Consider the following 19,487-nt stretch of genomic DNA (forward strand, 5'->3'; position numbering starts at 1 on the left):
TTGGCCACCAGGGGAAGCATACTGTTTTTTGGTTACAGTTGACCCTATCTTCATTTTGTAGGTCAAGTCCATCTTTGTTTTAATATGCAGAACATAAAGCAAAGCTTGTCGCCAAGTTTCCCCCACATATTTTTAAAAATCAGTTTGTATAAATGTGTTGATTTTAGTAAGTTGGTCAGTTTTTGGTACATTTTGGTTATATTAGTTTTGAAAGCCATAAATTTGCTAGAGACCTGCCATTCTAAGAAATAAAACACTAAATGTTTTGCTCCGTAGTCTTACTGCCAATTAACATTTCCTATTTTGTGTTTGTTTTAATCTGGAAAGGAATCTAACTGGTATGAAGTAATTTCAAACCCTGTTTTACTGCCTAGCAGTGGGACACACTCCTAGATATGGCTGGAAATTGTGGGACTATACTGTTTTCTCCTGATTTATTTTTTTTAGGTGTATTCTCAATTAAAATCTAAGGGAAGATGAGACTTCCATTTTGGAATAGAAATGATATATCTTTATTTCATGGAAAAAAATTTTGTTTTTACGTCTTTAGACTTAAGACAGTTTCTTTCCATGAATCCAAGTTGGGAGTAATACGAAATTGTGATTGTGATCATCACGGCTTTTTCTTTCTTCCTGCCTGAGTTTTGTGCGCATCTTTATTTCTACCAGAATTTGAACATACTGAAACTCGTTGGGAAAGTGCTTATTTTATTTTTTCTTTTCCTTTAAATGATCCCTGTAAATATGTATGCACAGAAAAGTTGATTTTATTTATTGTTTTTTTGGCTATGCCTGAGGCATGTGGAAGTTCCCAGGCCAGGGATTGCACCAGAGCCGAAGCAGCGACCCCAGCAGCTGCAGTGATAACACTGGTTGCTTAACCTCCTGAGCCATAAGAACACTCCCCTGGTATCCCAACTTGACCCTCTTTAGCTTTAAAAGCAAAAGATTGAAACTAGATCCGCCTGATGCTACTCCCTGCGTAGTCTGAGAAAGGTTCATTTGTCATCCCTCAGTGCACGATGGGCATAGAGCACGTCCTTCTAAAATATGCTCTAATGAAGACCTAGACTGGATCCGTGGGCCGACACATTTGTAGTTACAATAGCATCCATGGAAGTTGGGTCGTGGCTCAGCAGTAACAAACCCAACTCTCTCCATGAGGATGTGGGTTCGATCTCTGGCCCCACTCAATGGGTTCAGGATCTGGTGGTGTTGTGAGCTGTGGTGTAGGTCGAAGACAGGACTTGGATTCTGCGTTGCTGTGGTGTATGCAGCACCGATTCGACCCCTAGCCTGGGAGCTTCCATATGCTTCTGGTTCAGCCCTCAAAAGACAAAAAGAAAGCATCTATGTTTATAATGATGGAACAGATTTTATCAATTACATTTAAAGACAAAGACCAGAATGCAGTTTTGTACCTTTAACTTAGTCTTCCTTCTTGTGCGGCGTCCAGATTGTCTTTCCTTACTCAAGGCCATAGCGTATGCTGAGTTATCTTTGATTTCTTCTAGAATTTAGTAATCATAAAATAAAGTAAGAGGGAAGAATGCTTATTTTCTCCTACCTCTGGCTAGTTATTTCCTATGCTTGCAAAGCATAATTTGTTTTTTTTGTTTCGTTTTTTGTCTTTTTGCCTTTTCTTGAGCTGCTCCCGCGACATAAGGAGGTTCCCAGGCTAGGGGTCTAATTGGAGCTGTAGCCACCGGCCTACACCACAGCCACAGCAGCTCGGGATCCGAGCCGTGTCTTTGACCCACACCACAGCTCACAGCAACGCCAGATCCTTAACCCGCTGAGCAAGGCCAGGGACTGAACCTGCAACTTCATGGTTCCTAGTCGGATTCGTTAACCACTGCGCCACGACGGGAACTCCAGCATAATTTATTTTGAAACAAGTAGTCTTTTTCTATACAAAAAGGTAAATGTTTCCAAGATCTTACCAACAAGCAAGGAAAAGCTGTAACCTATATATTTCTTTGATTGTTTGTTTGGTACTCTTTGTTGTCTTTTAGCTAGAGGAACACAATGGCAGGATTTTGAGGTTGACTCAATTCTTTGTTTTCTGAAGCATGTGTTATTATTGTCAACTTCTGAGTAGGTTTTCAGTGTCACAGTTCACCAACAGTAGAATTAAGACTCTTACAGAAGGGGAAATATTAATGGTAAATATTTTTGAGGTAATGGCCCTTTAAACATGCAACCTGTATTTGAAACATTGAATCCAATATATTTAATTACATTTGAAAATGTGTGGTTGTCATTGGCTCAACTGTCACTTGAGTTGATTTGTATTAAAAAAATGTGTTATGATTTAATGTGGAATTATTTTCCTGAACAGGGTGTCTTGACCTGCTTTTCATTTCTTTTTACTGGTGGTTCTGTGTTCCTCTTTAAACACATAGTTTGCTATGCTTTAATTTTTTTGTAAAAATCAGTTTTATAGATACCCTAAAATTCATACGTTTCGGTGGATGTGTTGTGATGCAGGCCTACTTTGGGGCGGCGTTCACCCAAATGAGAGGTCAGGAGAACGGTAAATGCTGTGTGTGATAACTGCGTGAAGCCGTGTGCTGGGAGACACCTAAAGCTGGTGTCAGGAGGTTGAAAGCCCTGTCTCTGTGATTAAGAAGGTTGTTGAAGGTAGAGCTAGTCATTTTATCTCGGGAGCCTCAGTTTCCTCCCTCGTGAATCAGAGTTCTTTTCATCACGTATGGCCTGTGATTATGTCAGTTAGAGTCATCTTTTTAATTTCAGGTTTCTTTCAGAAGCAGGATAGAGGAGACTTGTGAGAGCTTGGTCTGTGAGAATTGTCAAACCTGAGTTCAGATCTTGGTAGTGCTTCCTGACAGCTGTGTTGTCCCTGGGCAAGTTATTTTTGCTTTCATCTGTGAAATAGAGGTAATAGATCTCTCTAAGAGAAGGAGTTAACTGAGCTAATACACGGGAAATGTCCAGCACAGTGTCTGGCACACGGTGAATGCTAAATAAACATTTTTGCTGTTTTATTCTAATTAGCATTCGTGGGACTTAGGTTGCCAAGCAGTGGTCCTTGCGTTGCCTGCTTTACTGGATTGTAACGTTTGAATGCAAATCATGCACTGAGATATTTAAAAATGATTGTTTTTAAGTTGTATGTACCTGCTGCAGTTTTCCTGGAAAAGAGAGAAATAGTCCAAAACGTTTATATAGCAGAAAAGTACACTGAGATCCAGAGAGAATAGGTAAACCTGTTCAGATCACAGCAGTGACAGTGCTGGATCCTTAACTGCTAGGCTATCAGGGAACTCATTTTTTAAATTTTACTCTCTGCTACATAAATTATTGTAATCGATGTATAATTTAGCCCTCATTTCTGAGCCTTTCTTTAGAGGTCCTGTGCATAATGTAGACCTAAGAAGTAAGGTTTCACTTTGTCCCTTTACTCTAATGGAAAACAGTGATCTTTGCTAAGGAGTGTGTGTTAAGTTGGTATTTATATTTAGGATAGAGAACTTGAAATCATTTTTCCTATAGAGAATCTCTGTAGCAGCACAGTGAAAGTTTGAATAAGGTGGAATTGGGATTGAATGTTGAGTCAGTGATTTGGATTGAGTTAATTCCTACAGCTTTAATTAGCAGTTGTAGAAAATATTTGTGATCCTAGAAATAAGACATACAAGTTGTAGTTCTAATATTTTATGTTTTGTGTTCTGGAAATTTTATTAATATATATATATCTAACTTCTGGTTGAGTTTTATGTTTTCTGTTGTTGATTTTTTTTTTTTTTTTTTAATGGCTGCATCTGCAGCATATGGAAGTTCCCAGGCTACACCACAGCCACAGCCATGCCATATCTGAGTTGCATCTGCAATCTCTGTTGTTGCAGCCTATGGCAATGCTGGATCCTTAACCCACTGAGCAAGGCCAGGGATTGAACCTGCATCTTTGTGGATACAATGTCAGGTTCTTAACCCACTGAGCCAATGCAGGAACTCCTTTATTGTGATTTTTTAAAGAAGAGTGTTTAAAAAATAGAATGGGAGTTCCTGTCGTGGTGCAGCGGAAACGAATCTGATGAGGAACCATGAGGTGGTGGGTTTGGTCCCTGGCCTCGCTCAGTGGGTTAAGGATCCGGCGTGGCTGTGGCTGTGGCTGTGGTGTAGGTTGCAGACGAGGCTCAGATCCTGCGTTGCTGTGGTGTAGGTCGGCAGCTGTAGCTCTGATTGGACCCTAGCCTAGGGACTTCCACATGCCGTGGGTGCAGACCTAAAAAGCCAAAAAAAAAAAAAAAAAAAGTGGTTTAAGGTGATGAAGAGTGTTTTGCCAAAATGTTTGAAGAAATAAGTAATTTAAAATAACATTAAAATGAAATGACATTAAACCCTAAAAATTCTTTTTTTTTTCAAATTGGTCAAATTCTTTAAAGACATGGACTCAGTAAAAATTGCGCAGTAGGGGTGATACTTTGAAATTTCTGTGTTTTCCCTCTATTGTAGTATTGAGAGAGAAGGTTGTAGTGTCCATCCAGTCCCGCCTTCCTGAGTTCTTGATGAAGAACGTATGGTCGAGCGAGACAGAGTGACCTGAATTTGTCTTTCAGTTATTGAAAGTATCTCCAGGTAGACTTGAGGCCTCTGGAACCAAACTTCCAACTCTTCTTGTTTTAGAGCCTTGTTACTGGTGCGGTGATTGGGAAGAGTCATATGTGTGCATAATTTTAGAACCAGAGGTAAGAGTTACATTTCTAAAATTGAAGTGAGTAGATAGTTTGAATGCTTTTGCAAATTATGGTAAGGTAGGATAGTAGAATTGTGAAGATAGAGTTATTAAGAAAACCCATTCGCATAGAAAATAAAATAATACCTATAGTCATATACCCACCACGGTGATTAAACACTATGGTTTGGCTTTTGTAAAAAACATTGTCAGCGTATAGTTGATTGACAGTGTTGTATTAGTTTCAGGTGTAAACACTGTTAATATTAGGACATACTTGCTTCAGGTGCAGGGAAAGGCTAATTCTTCCAGTCCTGCCTTCTGTAATTGGAAGGTGATTGATGTTATTCCTGTGATAGTTTGCTTCCTACCTATAGAGTTAGTTGTGCAGGAGTTCCCTGGGGTACGTGCCTATGAGGGATAAAGAGGAGAGGAAGCAGGTCGGGTGGCAGAGTGTTCAGGATGGATGGAGGTGGGCGCCTACGAAGGAAAACGGAAGGAAGGGTGGTGATTGGATCCAGACGCCTGAGATTGCTGTGCGGCTTGGGGTGAAGGTGTCGTTTGTTAGGGTGCATTGGGCAGGAGAGCCCTGTTCTAGAACTCCTGTGGTGTTCAGTCTTGGCCTGGCATTGGTTCGAATGCCGCAGTGGATCGCAGAGGTGCTGGGCAGCTGGGGCTGTCAGCTAATTCCACTCCTCTTGGCTCTTTCTCTCTTGAAGGGAAATCTGAGCGGCCGCTCCCAAGGCCTGTGCATGCTTTCCTACTTCAGTACATACTTATGCATGATAAGCAGTGTTTTGTTATTGTCAAAGTCCTTTTTGTAAATGGGATTATTTGTGCATATTCATTTGCTTTGATGTTTTCCAGACAAGTACTTCGCCACTCATAAGGCACAAGTTCCTTTTTTCACCCAGTTTTCACTATGTGTTAGATTTATTCACTTCTCTTCCCTCCCTCCCCCGCTCCTTCCTTTCCTTTCTTCCTTCCCAGACTGGTGAAAGCACTGAGTCCTAACCACTAGACCACCAGGAAACTCCCAGATTTCTTAACTTTCTGCAGTGTTGTCTTTCTGTGGTCTACCTTGGCATTTTTCTAATTACTGGTGAGGTTAAGTGTGTTTTTATATGTTTTTTGGCTACTTGGGTTCTTCCTGTGAATATATCTTTCGCTGTTTTTCTGTAACTTTACATAAGGTTCTTTTTCTTAATGACTTGTGTGAGTTCTTTATGTATTTGGACACTGATCCTTTGTTAGGGTTGCATATGTATAGAGTTTTTTGTTTTCTCTATAATGTGGGGGATTGATTTTCTTTCATCAGGAAGGAATAAAATATACCCCTGGTGGGATATATTTCTGCTCAGAGACTGGTCTTGCTACATAGCTCCTATAATGTTTGTCATCAGAACTCCCAGTTTCTAAGATGAATGTCGCTGATAATTGACACATCTCTTTTCTTAAATTATGTTTCAGCTTTATTTAGTTCATTTGGTGTACTAGTAACCGATTGACCTAAATTACAGTGCCAGATGACTTGAAAAGCTCTGATTTAATTTCTGCCCAGCATGTAGTTGTAACAGCACACTAGTGAGGGGTTAAAGTTATATAGCTTTACTTTCCATAACGGTCAGTTAGTTTCCTATAAAAGTTGACGTGCTGTATAATAAAACCAAATTTGGCCATCTTATGGATTTGTCCCTGATTATGGGGGAGAGGGTGAGTGTGTTGATGGAGAGATACAACTTAATCAAAAACAAAACCCTGGAAGGAATGATCTGTCAGTGTCAGGTCAGTGTAGTGCTTGCTATGTGCCAGGCTGGTTTGAACACTTTATGTCTGTTAATAATTTAACATTATAATCACACTCATATCAGATCAAGTCGTTACTGCCATTTTCCATATGAGGAGACAGAGGCCTTGAGAAGCTTATTGTTATTTTTATTTAAAAAAATTTTTTTGGTTTTTAGGGCCACACCCTCAGCATTGGAAGTTCCCAGGCTAGGGGTCCAATCAGAGATGTAGCTGCTGGTCTACACCAGAGCCACAGCAACGAGGGATCTGAGCTGCATCTGCGACCTACATGATACCTCATGGCAACGCTGGATCCTTAACCCACTGAGCGAGGCCAGGGATCGAACCCTTATCCTCATAGATCCTAGTCGGGTTCGTTACCACTGAGCCACGACAGGAACTTGAGAAGCTTATTGTTGTGATTCAACCTAGTAACCTGCCCAGGGTAACCCATTCTGAGATGCCGAGAGTTGTCAGATGCACCGTTGTTTGTATATCATTAAGAAAGGAAAATACCAAGATACCATTAATCGTAGGTTGCAGTCAGATTTCAATCTAGTGTATTTTAAGGAGAGCCAGCCAGAAATCCTCTTTAAGAAAAAACACATAGGAATAGTGCTTTATTGGGTCAGTTGATTAGCTGTTTCCCTGTGGTCCCAGGTATTGTGGAGTTTATATATGTTTAGGGTTGCAGAGCCTGCTTCATGTCCAGCTACATTCCTTTGCTTCCTGGCAGTGAGAACATAAATGAAACAGGAGGTGTCTGGCTTGGTTGACTGGGTCAAATTGGAATGAATTGCTTTATTCCTGCACATATGTTGAAGTAGTCATCTTCAGAGCTTAAAATACAAGTTGTTTTTTTTTTTTTTTGAGGGGAGTGATTTCTTGTGATTGGATGATTTAAGGTTATAGGGGACCATGTTGTGTTGATTGCCCTTTAGTTTAACCGTTAAGAGTATATATAACATTTATGGAGTTTCCGTCGTGGCTCAGTGGTTAACGAATCCGACTAGGAACCATGAGGTTGCGGGTTCGATCCCTGGCCTTGCTCAGTGGGCTAAGGATCCGGCGTTGCCGTGAACCGTGGTGTAGGTTGCAGATGCGGCTCAGATCCTGTGTGGCTGTGGCTGTGGCATAGGCTTGGCAGCTACAGCTCCGATTAGACCCCTAGCCTGGGAACCTCCATATGCCATGGGAGCGGCCCTAGAAAAGACCAAAAAAAAAAAAAAAAAAGAGTATATATAACATTTAAACATCTATCCCCCTTGCCCCATATGTTTTTCTACAGGTTCACATTGAACTTGAGCTGTGGAATGAAATTTTTTTCTTTTTAGGGCCGCACCTGCGGCATATGGAGGTTCCCAGGCTAGGGGTCAAAAAGGAGCAGCAGCGGCCGGCCTACACCACAGCCACAGCAACTTGGAATCTGAGCTGCCTCTGCGATCTATACCACAGCTCACAGGAACGCCGAATCCTTAACCCACTGAGCATGGCCAGGGGTCGAAACCGCAGCCTCATGGATCCTAGTCCAATCCGTTACCTCTGAGCCACGACAGGAACTTCTGTAGGATGAATTTAGGAACCGTGTCTTGAATAAATGATACCCCCCCCCCCCCCGATTTCACCTGTACAGCTGTCTGGTTAGTACTCTTCAGTAACTAATTTCCCTCCCTTGGATATTATTCCCATCCTTCCTCACCCATCAAAAAGACAAAAACCGGAGTTCCCGTCATGGCTCAGTGGTTAACGAATCCAACTAGGAACCATGAGGTTGCGGGTTCGATCCCTGGCCTTGCTCAGTGGGTTAAGGATCCGGTGTTGGTGTGAGCGTGGTGCCGATCACAGACGTGGCTTGGATCTGGCGTTGCTGTGGCTCTGGCGTAGGCAGGCAGCTCTGATTCAACCCCTAGCCTGGGAACCTCCATATTGCTGTGGGTGCGGCCCTAGAAATGGCAAAAAGACAAAACAAAACAAAAACAAAAACAAAAAAACAAAACAAAAGCCAAACTAACCCTGCACCCCCTCAAAGTATATATTTCTTTGTATTATTAGTAGATTTTGTTCATTTTTCAAAGACCAGAGTATACTTAAGAGCAAATTGCAAGCTTTTTCTGAGTGACTCAGATGTGAGGTTTGCCGTGTTTGATTTGGTCCTACTGTAGTTTAACTAAGGGCTAATTTTTTTCTGCCCAGAACCCCAAGGCTTGCTTGACACCTCGGTGAGTCTCTGTTCCTGAACTTTGGCTATAGTTATCCTCTTATGATAGGATACGTTTCATCTAGTGACCAAGAAAATACGACCTGATAGCCTTACTTATGTCTGAAAAGGTTAATTAAAATTTTGGGGTTGATTCAACATTCTGCTCACTTGAATTTAGGGTATTTCTGGGCCATTTTACACATGTCTACACTCACTGAAAGTTACAGGCCCTGCTGTACCTTTGCTGGCCTGGAAGCTTCTGGGCTTGGGGCTTGTGCTGCTCTCAGACTCATTGTGAATCCAAGGGGATTAGGCTGTAAGAGGAGTAGAATAAGTACTTGGCTCATCTGGCCTTGGTTCCAGAACGTCTTCTGGGAGCTCATGGTGTCCTCTGCTTCTGCTTTTTAGTTTTTTGAGCTCTGATTCAATTTAAATATCTGAAAGTTTATCCTCTGCTAACTTGACATAACTGTATGTGCATGGGTTAACTGACTTTCCTTGACTAGGCATTTTGTAGTGGACATTTGATAATTAAGCCCCAAAGTTCAGTTAAGAAATAGAAACCCAAGGGAAAAATGAGCTTTAAAATTACATTTAAAAGCTGGTTTTCCCTGTCTTTTTTTTTTTTTTTTTTTTTTTTTTTTGCTGTGATGTACAGTGGGGGGTCTCAGTTCCCAGACCAGGCATGAACCCGGGCCATAGCCACTAGACCACCAGGGAACTCCCTTAGGTACATTCTTTCATTCTTTTTGTTCTTTTTTTTTTTTCCTTAGATACATTCGTAAATTTTTTTTTATCAAGGTGAATTTCACATAACTCAAAACTAACCATTTTATTTACCTATTTTTTATTTTTTTGCCTTTTTTTTTTTTTAAGGGCCTAATCAGCAGCATATGGAAGTTCCTGGACTAGGGGTCAAATCAGATCTGCAGCTGCCAGCCTATACCACAGCCACAGCAGCAACAAATATGAGCCACATCTTCGACCTGCACCACAACTCACAGCAACCAATGCCAGATCCTTAATTCACTGAGCAAAGCCAGGAATCAAACTTGCATGGATACTAGTTGGGTTCATTTCTGCTGAGCCACAACGGGAACTCCCAAATTAACCTTTTTTTTTTTTTTTAAGGGCTGCACTCTCGGCATGTGGAGAGGTTTCCATGCTAGGGGTCTAATCGGAGCTACAGCTGTTGGCCTGTGCCACAGCAATACCAGAGCTAAGCAGCGTCTGTGACCTACACCACAGCTCACAGCAACGCTGGATCCTTAACCTACTGATCGAGGCCAGGGATCGAACCTGCAACCTCATGGCTCCTAGTGGGATTCGCTTCTGCTGCTTCATCATGGGAACTCCCAAATTAACCATTTTAAAGTGAATAATTCAGTGGCATTTAGTACATTCACATTGTTGTGCACCCACCATCCAGCTCCAAAATGTATTCATCACCACAAGGAAATCTCATTTCTCTCACGCAGCTCCTTCCCGTTGCCCGCTCTCCCCAGTTCCTCGTCCTTTGCAGGTGACGGTGTTCACAGGGTGTTTTGAGGCGTGGGGTAATGCAGTCGTCTAATCCTGTGGTACAGGGTTGGAATTGAAGAAACCAGCAAGAAGTTCAAGAAGCAGTGGTGCTTTGAGCCAAGCCTTAGAGATAGGAGTTTTCCCTGTGTTTCTGATTTTAGGGTGTTTATTACCTTTTTTTTTTTTTTTTTTTTTTTTGGGTCTTTTTAGGACCGTGCCCACAATGTATGGAAGCTCCCAGGCTAGGGATCGAATTGGAGCGACAGCTGCCAGCCTGCACCACAGTCACAGCAACTTGGGATCTGAGCTTCATCTTCAGCATATACCACAGCTCACAGCAACCCACGGAGCGAGGCCAGGGATTGAACCCGCATCTTCGTGGATACAGTTGAATTTGTTTGTGCTGCGCCACCATGGAACTTTGGTGTTTATTAATTTAAAAATTGACAAAAAAATAAAAATAAGGAGTTCTCGTCATGGCACAGTGGAAACAAATCCGACTAGGAACTATGAGATTGTGGGTTTGATCCCTGACCTCAAGATCAGTGGGTCAAGGATCCAGGGTTGCCATGAGCTGTTGGTGTAGGTCACAGACCCGGCTTGGATTTGGCATTGCTGTGGCTGTGGTGTAGGCTGGCAGCTACAGCTCCGATTGACCCCTAGCCTGGGAATCTCCATATGCCGTGGGTGCAGCCCTAAAAAGACAAAAAAAAAAAAAAAAAAAAAAAAAAATTAGTATTATATGATATAAGCTGTAAATGTTAAAAAATTATTTTGAGAAGTCTAATCTTTCTTACAAATTTCAATCTGGATTTTCTTTTAAATTGTCTTGAACTGTGCTGTCCAATAATGTAGCCATTATTTATTATTTATTTATCTGTTTATTTTGCTCTTTATGGCCACATCCACAGCATATGGAGGTTCCCAGGCTAGGGGTCCAATCAGAGCTGTTGCCGCTGGCCTACACCGCAGCCACAGCAATGCCAGATCTGAGCCTTGTCTTGGACCTACACCACAGCTCATGGCAATGCCGGGTCCTTAGCCCACTGAGCGAGGCCAGGGATGGAACATGCACCCTCATGGTTCCTAGTCGGAGTCTTTAACCACTGCACCACGACAGGAACTCCAGTGTAGCCATTATTTAAATTTAAGTTTATTAAAATCAAATAAATGGAGAGTTCAGTTCTGTCCCATTAGCCACATTTCAGGTGCTCAGTAGATGTCTGTAGACACTGTGCTGGACTGCGCAGAATCGAACATCTCCATTTTCCCAGAGGGCACTGCTGGGCAGCTGTGACCTCGAGGTTCTGATGAAGTGAAAGCTTTGTTCTTTTTAACTTCTGTACTGCTTCTGGATTCTGCTGCTTTAATCAAGGTACCTGGTGAAATGTATATTGGAACAGCTGATAAATATTAAGATGGATTTGTGCTGAATTCCTCTAGTGGAGTATTTGTGAAAATACTGCTGTTAGGGTATTCAAAGTTAGGCTTCTTGAGAAAGCAGGTAGAAATTGAAAGCATAGAAGAGCTTTGTTTTTTGAGGTGGTTATCTAGTACCTAGTTAACGAAAAGGATGATGAAGCTGTACAGCTATGTTGAAGATAAGTGTAGGACTTAAAAAATCAACAGTATGAAGGCTCAGCATTGTTTCTAAAGATTAGGTTTTTATTTATTATTATTTTTTAATTTTTAATTTTTTTAAATTTTTTTTGTCTTTTTTTTTTGCTATTTCTTGGGCCGCTCCCGTGGCACGTGGAGGTTCCCAGGCTAGGGGTCGAATCAGAGCTGTAGCCACAGGCCTACGCCAGAGCCACAGCAACGCGGGATCCGAGCCGCGTCTGCAACCTACACCACAGCTCACGGCAACGCCGGATCGTTAACCCACTGAGCAAGGGCAGGGATCGAACCCGCAACCTCATGGTTCCTAGTCGGATTCGTTAACCACTGCGCCATGACGGGAACTCCCAAGATTAGGTTTTTAAAAACAGCCTTATGAGGTATAATTGACTTAAAATAAGCTCTGCATATTTAATGTGTACAATTATACGTCAGTGAGGCTGCTCGAAGCCCTGCTGCTTCCTGCTGCTGCTGTTCAGTCTTTTCTCTTTTGTTTTGGATGCTTTCTATTGCTTTACCTTTAAGTTTGCTAATATTTTCTTTTGCAATGTCCAGTCTGCTCTTAATACATTGTATGTAGTATATTTTTCATCTCAGACATTATAGGTTTCATATCTAGAAGTTTGATTTGGATCTTTTTTTAAAATGTATTTTATGTCCCTGCTTAACATAGTCTTTCCTTTGAATTCTCACATTGAAATACAGTTACAGTTGTCTTAATACCTTTGTCCACTAATTATGTCATCTCTCTCATTTATTTCTTTTTTCTTTTTTTTTTTTTTAGGGCCACACCCACGACACATGGAGGTTCCCAGGCTAGGGGTCTAATCAGAGCTGTAGCTGCCGGTCTGCACCACAGCCACAGCAACGCCAGATCTGAGCCACATCTGCGACCTACACCATAGTTCACAGCAATGCCAGATCCTTAACCCACTGAGCGAGACCGGGGATCCAACCCACAACCTCATGGCTCCTAGTTGGGTTCGCTAACTGCTGAGCCATGACGGGAACTCTGATTCCTATAAATATTTTCTTGAGTTTTGTTCTGGAACATGATGCAGTTCCTTACAAATGGTTTGTTCATTTCAAATCTTGTTAGGTGGGATCAGAGCAGCATTTAGTTTAGGGCTAATTATTTCCCACTACTGAGCCAAAACTCTTCTGAGTACTCTAATAGTTTGTTAATTCTGAGGTTTTCCACTCTGTTGGGAATCAGTCCTCTTCTTGGCCCTGTGTGAGCTTCATGAATTATCCTTGTTATTCTTTTTTTGTTGTTGTTGTTGTCTTTTTGCCATTTTCTTGGGCCGTTTTCGTGGCATATGGAAGTTCCCAGGCTAGGGGTCGAATTGGAGCTATAGCCGCTGGCCTATGCCAGAGCCACAGCAACGTGGGATCCAAGCCACGTCTGTGACCAACACCACAGCTCACGGCAACGCCGGATCCTTCACCCACTGAGCAAGGCCAGGGATCGAACCCGCCACCTCATGGTTCCTAGTCAGATTCGTTTCCACTGCACCACAACGGGAACTCCAGTCCTTGTTATTCTTTTGGGTAGTTCTCCCTCCCGCTTTGCTGTTGTTTTTTGTTTTTGTTTTTTGCTTTTTAGGGCCAAACCCACGGCATATGGAAGTTCCCAGGCTTGGGGTCCAATTGGAGCTCTTGCTTCCACCTTACACCACAGCCACAGCAACACCAACGTGGGATCTGAGCCTCGTCTTCCACCTACAGCATAGCTCACTGCAATGCCAGATCCTTAACCCACTGAGGGAGGCCAGGGATCGAACCTACGTCCTCATGGATACTAGTCAGATTGCCCCCCACCCCCGTTGGATGCCCCTCATCACATGGAGCTCCCAGGCCAAGGATCAGATCCGAGCCGAAGACCTAAGCACTAGCTGCGGCAATGCCAGATCCCCAACCCACTGTGCCGGGCTGGGGATCAAACCAGTATCCTGGTGCTCCCAAGACGCTGCTGGTCCTGTTGCACCACAGTGGGAACTCCTGGGTGGTTCTTCATATGGAAACCTCAAGTATTTTCTTCACAGGCGTCTGCTGGCCAGTACTGTCCTGACTACGCAAGGAGGAGAGCTCTGGACTCCTCTTTCTGTGCAGCTCTCTCTTTTGTGGATAACCTGCCCTGCAGACTCGAGCTGCCTTGTCCGCCTTGGCCTCAACTTGTCTCTAAGTGTGGGGAGACTGCCTAACTTCCCCTGGATTCCTTCTCCCTGTGCTGCCAGTTGGAAACCCTCCAAGCAGTAAACTGGGGTGGTTGTAGGATTTGCTTCATTCTTTCCTTGTTTCTCAGGGATCACTCTACTTCGTAACTTTGTGTCTTAAAAACTATTGCTTTGTATATTCCAGTTTTCAGTTGTTCACCATGGTGGAGTAAATCTGGTTCATGTCATCCCACCTGCCTGGAAGCAGAAGTGTAAACTTTTTTTAAAAAAGGGAAGTAGGTAATTCTCATTGTGGCTCAGCGGAAACGATCCTGCCTAGTATCCATGAGGACACAGGTGCGATCCCTGGCCCTGCTCAGTGGGTTAAGGATATGGTGTTGCCATGAGCTGTGGTGTAGGTCTGGCATTGCTATGGCTGTGGTGTAGGCTGGGAGCTCCAGCTCCAATTTGACCCCCAAGCCTGGAAACTTCCATATGCCACAGGTGTGGCCCCAAAAAGACAAAAAAAAAAAAAAAAAAAGGAAAAGTAGAGGAATTGGTTATCCCCCCCCCATTCATTTACAGATGCACCTTCAGCACATGGAAATTCCTGGGCTAGGGATCAAATTGGAGCTGCAGCCAAAGCCTACACCACAGCCAAGCAATACTGGATCTTAGCTACATGTGTGACCTGTGTGGCACCTTGTGGCAGCACCGGATCCTTAACTCACTGAGTGAGGCCAGGGATCAAATCTGCATCCTCGCAGAGACAATGTCAGATCCTTAATCTTCTGAGCCACAACGGGAACTCCTACAGTCCCCCTGTTAAAGAAGTAGTACACAGCTAGCTATATCTTGTCTTTTACCCCTAATCTATTTTGTTTCTTCAAGTTGTTATGGCTTAAAAAAAATTGAAATGTAGTTGATGTTATGTTAGTTTCAGGTGTACTATATAGTTTGATGTTTGCATGCATTATGTCATGGTCACCAGGAGAAGTCTAGTAGCCATCTGTCCTCATACACAATTATTACAGTATTATTGACCATACTCCGTATGTTGTATATTATATCTCTGTAACTGGAGGTTTGTATCTGTTAATCCTTGTCACCTGTCCCCCACCTTGTCCTTTCTGGCAACCATAATGTATTGCCTGTGTTGTATGGTTTTAGGTCTTACATTTAAGTCTTTAATCCATTTCGAGTTTATTTTTGTGTAGGGTGTGAGAAAGTAGTCCAGTTGGATTCTGTTGTATCTAGCGGTCTGATTTTTCCAATACCATTTATTGAAGAGGCTGTCTTTTCCCTATTGTATATTCTTGTCTCCTTTGTTGTGGGTTAATTGACTATATAAATGCAGGTTTATTTCTGAGTTCTTTATTCTGTTCCATTGATCTGGGTGTGCCAGGACCATACTGTTTTGATGACTGTAGCTTTGTAATGTAGTTTGAAACCAGGGAGTGTGATACCTCCTGCTTTGTTGTGTTTTTCCAAAGATTGCTTTGGGTTGTTATGGTTTTCATTTAAGTTTGGGTTTTATATTCATGGAAACTTTCTATAAATGGAATAATAATAACGCTTTTAGAAACCAGAATATCAAATTTTCTGGGTTTTTTGGCCACACCCATGGCAGGCAGAAGTTCCCTGTCCACGGATTGAACCCATGCCACAGCTGTAACCAGAGCCATGGCAGTAACAATGCTTGATCTTCAACCCACTGAGCCATGAGGGAACTCCTCAAATTTTATGTTTTTATGTAGCCATTATTCATTTCAGTGTTTGTGATAAAGTGCTCAGTCTGAATGCCTGCTCATTGAAATCTGATGATTCTAGCTCAGAGTTTTCCAAAGCAGGATAGTTTTTTTAGAATTTACTATTCTTTATAAAGTAAATCATTTGAAAATTATTACTTCTAACTAATACACTTCAGAGAAAAGTATAGTTTAGGGATATATCATTCTTGGACTGTCTTGGACCTCCATCCTGCTGGAATATAATAAAATGAGTATTTGTGTGTACTGCTTTTGGAGCACTTTTTCTTTGTCTTTTTAGGGCCACACCCGCAGCATGTGGAAGTTCCCAGGCCAGGGTTCATATTGGAGCTGTACCTGCCGACCTGTAGCAATGCGGGATCTAAGCCGCATCTGCGACCTACATCGCAGCTCACAGCAATGCCGGATCCTTTAACCCACTGAGGGAGGCCAGGAATCGAATCCGAGTCCTCATGGGTGCTAGTCAGGTTTGTTACCACTGAGCCACTACAGGAACTCCCTGGAACACTTCTTAGAGAATTTTTATTGTTTCCTAGTCATTTTCAGCTCGATGTCTTTTAGATTTTTGAACATCTGGTGCTTTTCTATGCCCTATATTGATATTCCTAAACTGAATTAGGGTTTTATATAGCTGGTGAACTATCGTTTTGAGTCCTTGCTGGTGTTCTGCTTGCTTGGCAACAGGCCAGTTTCCGTGGCATTGCCTTTTTTGTATGGCTTTATTAGTGGAACAGAGAGGTTGGGGGTGGGGATGCAGGCCCCTACCCTCCTAGAGCAGGGTATAAACTGGAACTGCTGAGCTTTTACTTAGTTTTACGTTTTAAATTTCTCGATAATCTTTAAAGGGTGTTCTTTCTATGAAGTTTTAAAACTACACTTTCTGTCTTATTAAGAATAAGTAGCAACAGCAAAGTGAAAGTCTTGATACCACTGATTTGAAGTCTGAATTCTATCAACTTCAGTGCAGTTGAGACAGAGCATCATTAGGTATATTCCAAAAGCAGGCAGCCTTTACCTCCGACACAGTCATCGGTTGACTGTGTTTAATTGTAAAGGGAAAAAGCAATTTAAGAATATGTATAAAGTTGGAATTACGCTCTTGAAAAGTAAGGTGAGGGAGTTCCCGTGGTGGCTCAGTGGTTAACGAATCCGACTAGGAACCATGAGGTTGTGGGTTCGATCCCTGGCCTTGCTCAGTGGGTTAAGGATCTGGCATTGCCGTGAGCTGTGGTGTAGGTCACAGACATGGCTCTGATCCCGCGTTGCTGCGGCTCTGGCGTAGGCTGGCAGCTACAGCTCCGACTGGACCCCTAGCCTGGGAACTTCCATATGCCGCGGGAGTGGCCCAAGAAATGGCAAAAAGGCAAAAAGGCAAAAAAAAAAAAGAAAAGAAAAAGAAAAGTAAGGTGATATTTAGGTGATTTTTAGCTTTTCGGGAACGTAATTCACCTATGACGTGTCTGTTGCCTTGCTCATTACACATTACCCTTTTGTGCATACTTTTAGGAGCTCTTGATGTGAGAAAGTGATGGGCTGCTTTTACTTCTGGTAGTCCAAGAACACTAATTTTTCTCTCTATAGCAGGGTATTACATTTATAGAGTTTTCATAAACATTCATAGTTTGCTTTTTTGCTTATGAAGAACTTGAACATACAGAAAAAGTAGGATATTAATCCTTTATGTCTGAAGCTAGATTTAATAATCGTAAGATTTTGCTGTCTTGGTATATTAGACTTAATCATTTATGTGATACTGGATCCAATAGTCATAAAATGCCTAGTCTGGTGTGTGATAGAGCGGTGCCTGTGCTCTGAGAGCCTGGGGCCAGGGTGGGATGGGGTGGGGTGGTTGAAGTTGGCTTTCCACATGGGTGACACCTAGGTAGGTCTTAAAGGGCAGATGGGGGAAAGCCCTCCAGGCTGAGGGTCCACATGTTTGGATGCTCTGGTTAGAGAGGGTGTGGCATTTTTGAGGAAGTTTGATATAATTGAAGCTTAAGAAAGTAATTCGGAAAATGGTGGAAAGTGAGACTGCAGATTAGGTACCTGACAGGTCACAAGCCGAGAAGCGTATTTTATTTTTAGATGATAGCTGTATTAAAATAAAATTTGTGTACCATAAAATTCACTGTCTTCAAGTGTCCAGTTTGGCAATTTTTAGGGTATTCACAGAGTTGTGCAGCCATTATCACAGTCTAATTTCATTTTTTTTTTTTTTTTTTTTTTTTTTTTTGTCTTTTTTGTTGTTGTTGTTGTTGTTGTTGCTATTTCTTGGGCCGCTCCCTCGGCATATGGAGGTTCCCAGGCTAGGGGTTGAATCAGAGCTGTAGCCACCGGCCTACGCCAGAGCCACAGCAAAGCGGGATCCGAGCCTCGTCTGCAACCTACACCACAGCTCACGGCAACGCCGGATCGTTAACCCACTGAGCAAGGGCAGGGACCGAACCCGCAACCTCATGGTTCCTAGTCGGATTCGTTAACCACTGGGCCACGACGGGAACTCCCTAATTTCATTTTCATTACCCTAAAAGAAATGCCGTACTTATTAGCAGTCATTACCCATTTGAAATTTATTTCGTTATCACTATTATTATATTTTTGGGGGGGGTCACACCCATGGCATATAGAAGTTCCTGACCCAGGGATCGAACCTGTGCCGTAGTATAGACTCATGCTGCTGCAGTGACACTGCTGGATCCTTAGCCCACTGTGCCACCGGAGAACTTCCTAGAATTTATTTTAAATACATTGTTTAAATGTTTTTATTTTAATTGAAGTGTAGTTGATTTACAGTATTGTGTTAGTTTCAGGTGTACACAGCATAGTGATTAAATATTTTTGAACATTATACTCTATCGTAGGTTATTATAAGATAATGGATATAAACCTTTGTGCTATAAAGTATAAAAAAATATATATATATTTGTGTGTGTGTGTGTGTGTGGCCACACCTGTGGCTTATGAGAGCTTCCTGGGCCAGGGTTTGTTTTTTTTTTTTTTTTTTGGATGTGAAAACAACATAGACTTGGATTTATTAATTAATTTGTTTATTCAACAGATATATATTAAGTCCCTGCTGTGGGCAAAGTACTATTTCAGGTACGGTGGCTACAGCAGTTAGTAAAGAGGATAAAATTCCTCTCTTTATCAAGTTCCCGTTCTGAGAAGAAAGCAGACAGTCCATGTGATAAGTAAAACATGTAATAAGTGAGCGTGTGCAGAAGTAAAGCAGATAAGGGATGGGGAGGATTGAGAGTCTGGAATGGTAAATCATTGGTCAGAGAGGGGCCTCATGGAGAATATGCAGCTTGGACAGTGACTTGAACTGTTGCGAGCGTGGGACTTGTGGCTGTGTGTGGAAAGAGCTTTTGAGACAGTGTTTGCAAGTGCAGACACTCAGGTGACAGCTGCCTATCGGTTCAAGCGTTTGCAAAGACACCCGTGCTGCTGCAAGAGAGAGAGCACAGCAAAGATGATAAGGCAGCACCTGGGGCTCCGGTCACCTGGAGCTTTCCTTGTCAAGTCATCGAGAGGGTTCCTGTCTACTTTGTTTGAGGTGGGAAGACCATGGCGGGGTTTAAACAGAAGGGGACACCACCTAAAGGAGGTCATTTTTTAAAGCCTCTTGGGTTCGTGTTCACATTCTCAATGGGATAGAATCAAGCTGGCATTCAGAAAATTGACTTTAATCTTTTCTCTCTCTCTCTCTCTTTTTTTTTTTGTCTTTTTGTCCATTT

The 19,487-nt window shown here is 42.4% G+C and overlaps 1 protein-coding gene and 1 long non-coding RNA gene across 3 annotated transcripts in view; both read left to right on the forward strand.

Annotated features, from left to right (window-relative positions):
- The window catches only part of RCOR1 (REST corepressor 1), a 137,717-nt gene that overhangs the window by 2,028 nt on the left and 116,202 nt on the right, over positions 1 to 19,487 (forward strand). The gene's annotated exons all lie outside the window — the stretch shown is intronic.
- LOC146402102 (uncharacterized) lies at positions 11,169 to 15,532 on the forward strand. Its single transcript, XR_014811438.1, has 2 exons — positions 11,169 to 13,232; positions 14,390 to 15,532. It is a non-coding gene; the product is annotated as an uncharacterized LOC146402102 (long non-coding RNA).

This window comes from Sus scrofa, chromosome 7 (assembly GCF_054392235.1).
Source record: "Sus scrofa isolate SSC_HxYL_T2T_F1_AM1 chromosome 7, Sscrofa_HxYL_maternal_Yorkshire_Landrace_v2.0, whole genome shotgun sequence".
In the NCBI taxonomy this organism is placed as follows: Eukaryota; Metazoa; Chordata; class Mammalia; order Artiodactyla; family Suidae; genus Sus; species Sus scrofa.